The sequence below is a fragment of the Andrena cerasifolii genome, chromosome 8 (assembly GCF_050908995.1).
Source record: "Andrena cerasifolii isolate SP2316 chromosome 8, iyAndCera1_principal, whole genome shotgun sequence".
Taxonomy (NCBI): Eukaryota; Metazoa; Arthropoda; class Insecta; order Hymenoptera; family Andrenidae; genus Andrena; species Andrena cerasifolii.
In genome coordinates, this window is record NC_135125.1 from 11,021,715 (window position 1) to 11,027,714 (window position 6,000).

Sequence of the window (6,000 nt, forward strand, 5' to 3'; positions counted from 1 at the left end):
TTACCACTTTAGCAGTAGACGCAAGGGCATTTGTTAATATATAGATATAAGGATCTACAGGATCTGTATATCTTCCCTTCTAGCTAAGAACGACTAATGACCTTTTCTTTTCTTACGACAGAAATTCTTCCTCTCGAGTGCGTCATTGTAAATATACGCGGAGATTGTAAGATGTGTAAATACACGCGTCTATTTAAGGCTCTGTACATACTTTGAATCGTCTATCTCTGAATCATTTTTATTTTCTACGGTGCGTGTGAAATCTGTCGACCTTGACGAGTTACGTTCATTATCGGGCAATAATTGCAAAAAGATACAGTAAGGTTGCGATTAATTAAAATCAAGTTGAAAATGATATAGGTAAAGGAAGTTTATTTAGAAGAAGGTGGGGATCAGCTACTCTTTGTTGCCTAATTCCAGCCAGTGGTCAGATTAAAGTACCTTTACTCGGATTAACGTATTCAAGTAAATTAGGTCACTGTGGTATAAGCTTTTCGGGACATCTGTTGGGTTCACCGTACAAGTTTGACCAACCACGTGCAAGTTTTAAGAGCGCGTTTGACCCATATCCTTTGGGCGATACTTTTATGGTACCTGTTCGTTCGAATGCACGTGTAAAAGCCGCTTTGTTGATCTGCCGTTGAACGCTGGGCTGTAACGCTAAGGAAATTTTTGCGGAATTATTTTATGGCCACTGGAGAAGAAATCAGGGCCCTGGTAGGAATAGGGTCGAGCCAAGCTAACTGTTCCGAAGGGAGCTCAAATAATAGGGCGAATAAAGATAAATGCATACATACACCTACGCTTACAATACACACGCGCCACGATGGTCGTGGATAGCAGTTTTATTGTTGCGTTGCATCGCCACTGCACCTCGCTACTCCGCCGAGAACTGCATTAAGGCGGCGGAAACTATCAGGGAGGTTCTCTCCAGTTGCAACATCGCCGGGAAACTACCCCGAACAACTGTCTCGGCGTAACCGAACTCGAATGCATCACCGTCGTAGTTTGAACCCAGGGCTTCCGGTACTTACCCAGAACTTATCAGGCGCCGGAAGTGTCGTTGACTCATAACCGTCGACTTATTACTTCCACGTTGTTGGATCCTCGCGACGGAGATAATAACGATTTAATTTCACTCAGCTTCGAAATCTCGCGGACCAGGGGCACACGATTTTTCCACTCTCCGCTTCCACGATCCAGATCCACCGCGAAGGTGTATCCTATCGTTTCGTCTTGAAGGGTGTAAGAAAGGCAACGGGGGGGTAGAAATACAGCGTAGCGCAGAGGTTGCCGAGGTGAGGTGGTCCGCTCTCTCGTACAGGCACGGTAGAGAATAATTCAAGTAGGTAGAAACTGGAAGGATAAGGGCGAGGGTTGCGTGGTGGTGGAAATTGCGGATGGCAGGGGTAAAGCTGCAGCACTCCGCTTAGACAAAGCCTAACGAAGCTTCTATTCAGCAACAGTAGGCACCGCGAGGCCCAACTTCACTTCTATTATACTTACTCGTCGGCACGAAGTGAATTCCATCCATCAACGGAATTCCAGGCTAAGCAGCTCTCGGCTGCCTGGCATCTCCATCTCTGGCACGAGAGGCATTCTCTTCTTTTTCGGTCGGGGTTGCATCCTCTTTGTGTTTACCTCGCCGCCTAAAGTACCCGGTGTTTTCTTCATTTCAACGTCAATCTTTCTATGGCACGCGCAAACATTATATGCGTGCATGTACAGAATCTGCGGAATCTGCGGAATGTGGGGGAGGCTTGGGATCGTATCGCATCGCTCGTTAAAACCGACAAGAAGGCGAAATTTATTTCCCCAAGACTTTCTTCGGGCAAGTGTCTTCCTAAGCAGGTGTCTTGCTATCTCTCAAGTCTCAAGTTCGCAGCGCTCAGGCCTTCCTCGCATTGTACGATCTCGGGCAATAATCTCTGTAGCTTATTGCTTATCTCGTAGCTTATGAATATCGAGCAGACTCGAGGTGATTCTTCGTGAAGTTTTAACGTGGTCCTGTAATAGGAGCTTAATTTCCGGGACGACCGGACCCCGACGCGATCTTGCGTGCAGCGAGGAAAATAAAGCCGAGTGTCCGATGCGAAATGACCTCGGAATCCGTCCTCGCCGCGCTTCCCAGTTATTTCTACTTGTTTTTTCTCGCCACCCTCCCTTTTTCTCGTACGACCGTAGACTTATCGACAGCCGGGGATATGTTGGCGCGAATCTGTGGCCGGGATAAGCGCGTCTCCGGCGTAATAAAACTCCCGGAGGGAAGCTGGGCACCGTTAGTCGGAACTTTTCCACCAAGACGAAGAGGAAGAAGAAGAAGAAGAATCAATCCCGTAACGTCGGCCGGGACTACCTGCTACAGTTCCGCCCACCGAACCGTAACAAACTTTAGTTTTCATTATAAAAATGTCCCTTTTTTTTATTCGCTTTTTACGCTTCTACCCCGGTTGATTCCCGCGATAGGTAATATCAGCTCCTGCGCCGATAAAGAGCCGAGTGCTGGCGAATAAAGGAGAGATTACACGCGAAAAGGGAAAGCAACGATCGGCGATGGAAATGCGATCGAAATCGGATTCGTCGGGACGTTTGACGAACAGTGGGTGGAAATGGCTCTTGGACATATTCCACGTTGGCCTTGCAGCGCTTCCAGCCGACCCGCGGGAAGAGAAAAAAGAGCCACGTACATGTACAATATGTACATGCATCGGTATACGAGGCAAGTCACGAAACTCGAGCAGCGTCGACGTCGACTTCTCGTGGAACTTACACGTTCCACCTTTTCGGCTTTATCTGACTCCGTGTGCCGCAGGATGTTGAGCTGTGACCGGAATCGCAATATTTCGGCTACGCTTTCCACGAGGTTGACCTCGAAGCCTCTTTCTCCCACGACGACACGTCGTTGTTAGGGAGCTTCTCTAGTTTATACGAACCGCCGTCGGACCTTTTCCGTTTTGTTTCACCCTTCTTGCCGGGGACACGACGACTCTTTCGACATGTCGAAATGAAAGAGGAACGAGGCCGCGTGACCGGCGGAGCCGGAGTCGAACGAGGGGAATCTTCGGCTCTCGGGTCAATCCAATTCAAAGGCACGTAGGACACGTCCCTGACCATTCCTCCTTTGTCCCGGCACTTTCCCGCAATTCTCCATTGCGATTCCAACAATTTACAAGCGTACACATGCGCTTCGCTCGAGCCCATGCTGGCTTGTTCGCAGGAGATCGGAAAATTTATCTGGGTTTTTGCGCACGAGCGAGCGATTTAATCAGGGAGTTTCCCGTAGAATCGTTGTAACCGGAGATAATATTTTTTATATTGAGCGTTTCGAACGTGACCTTAATAACGGGATTGATTCCTCGGCCGTAAAACAGCCCTCGGTTCGGAATATGCATTTCCGGGTCATATTTTTATTCCCCCTCCGTCCTCCGCCGGGGTAACTTTGTCGAGTTAGCAAATTCAGAGTCCGTTCGAATCGGTGCGTTCGACATAAATTTTGCCAGGAATCGAAGGGTTAAAGAAACGTTTGCGACAATGTATAAAACCGTGAAACATGGAAGTGTTGAGGCTACAAAATTTATAGAGCAGCTGACGAATGTTAGAGTTGCCGGACAAGGCTTTATGGGCTTCTGAAAAGTACTCGCGACTAAAAAAAATTATTCTTCAAAGAGTCGAGGGAATTCGGATTTTAAATTTTATACGAAAACTTGGGCGATGGTGGTTTTGATCTCGTCGAGCTGTCGCTAATCAACGGCTGGCTGCTCGGCGAGAATTAAATTTGTTCTCCAGTTATATCCACGGATATCGTAGAAAGTGCTTGCTAATGGCTAATGCCTTTGGGTCGATCGCAATCGATAGAATTATAAATCTTTCTCGTGAAACTTCACTGTCGCTAGCTTTAATAAGCTTCGGGTGTAATCGGCGTGGATGATGTTAATGGTGTTTGGGAAAGAAAAAAGAAACTGCACGCGTGACGAAAGTTAGCGCGAAGCGCATGACCCCGCGAGAAAACGGCACAAGATCCGCACAAGTAAGATAGTTTTCCTTCGTTTTAGGGGAGCGAAATTCGAGGGACCGTACGAAGACGATTACGCTGGATTGATGGATCGCTTGCTCTATTCGAGAAACAAGCAGAGAAGAAGAAGGCCCGTTCTAGCGAAAATGATGAATGCGAAGAGGAAATGGTGCCGCGTCGACGTCGAACGGATGCAGGGGGCGAAAGGATCAGGAATTCCAGACGGTTCCAGCCGGGGCAGATTTCTAGTTTCTACGCCATGCACGCTCGTTATTGCTTCGTTTTGTCTGGAAGGAGAATAAGATCGTGCTGGTTTCTTGCAACCTTGTCGAGGAAACGTCCCCGATAATAGTCGGCTAATTCGATCGCGAAACTTTCGCGAACGTTGCGCGCTTGTTACGTAACATGTTGCGCATCCAATGGAGAAACAACACCCCGGGGGATCGGAATTCGAAGGGGCTCGCTCGAGCTTCAAATGACATTACGGTACGAACGGGCGTATCTACGATGGTCGTAGCTGCAACAGCACATTCGGCCGGGGGTAATGCGCTGCGCTAATTCTAAACGGCGAGTTGATTTGTCGGCGATTGGCCGCCCTCGATGAAGAAGAACGATACACCCACATATGTGGGTAATTTCTTTGGATACGGGGCTGATTCAGTGGCGGAGGGAAGAGGAGGAGGAAAAGAGAGGAGGGCGGAGCGGTGGTGACAAATGCAAGGGAATGGCTGTCCCTGAGTGTCTGGCAAGCTCTAGCCGAGTAATCGAGCGCGTGATCAATGGGCTTAACTTCCCGAAGGAGCGAGTCCAGGCGGAAGGCGGACACAAGTGGAAAATAAGAGGAAAGCGAGGAAGGAATGTTTCCCATTGGCAGCCTTCGCGCCGCGCCGGCTATTCCGAACAAGATAGTTGGACGGCGCGAACTTATCGAAATAGATATGACGCATTTGCGACGCGCATTCGCGAAGCAACGTTCTTAATAGGCATAGTCACGACTCCGTGTACATCTGTACGCTACTCACCGTGTTTGTCAGGCGATCCAGTAAAGGGGAAGCTTATAATTGTGCGTGGTATCGATGCCGAATCCTCGCCCGCTGTGCAGAATCCAGGTGTTTCCTTTGGAAATTTGAAATTCTCACCTGGCCGCGAAACCGAAGGCAGGCAATGCGTAGCAGAAGTTAATGCTCTAGTCGACAAGAGCCTCGAGAGGAATGTACCAATTACATGCTGGAAATAAATCTACGGGGCTTTTCGAGGCAACGTACGACCGTCGCGTCGCCTCGCGTCGCGGGCCAACAACAGGGAAAGAAAGGAGGAAGAAAGAAGATGGAGCAGAAAGGAGAAGATGGGCCGGAGGATAAAGGTGGGAAAGGTGAAAGAGAGAAGTGGATGAAGTGGGTAGGGGCGTTAGATGGGATGGTCTCCATTGTGTTCTCTGGCAAATTTCGTTGGACAATGGAAAGGGTTGATTTGGCGCTCATGAATGTATATTACATTAGCGCCCAAGCTACTTTGGGATTTGAGGTAACAAGTTTTCGTGTCCTCCGTGACTCTTCTTGCCTTCCAGTTCGTTCCGCCCTCGTGTTATTTCGCGTTTCCACCCAGACCAACCCTCGTCCTCGCTGATTCGAGCAAATGCTAACGTGGAAACCGTCGTTGATCCAATCGGCTGATTCAGAGCTAACGAATCCCTGCGCAATGGTCCCGGATCTGTTCAGCACCCTTCCATTTGGTAATCGAAAGGGATCCGATAATCGAGTATGACTTGTTCTACGCGATTTCGCGGAGAAATAATCGCGATGCTTTCGCGATCAACCTCCCCCGCCCATTTATCGTTTTCCATTCCGTACACGATTCTGGGGCCCTCTCCAGTTTCCAGGATTTCGGGTTCAGATAGGTCTTAATCTGCGCCCTCGATAAAGCATCGGAGGAAAGAGATTTTCGCGTCAGCAAACCGTGCAAGTAGAAACAGACGTTGAAGGTTAGAC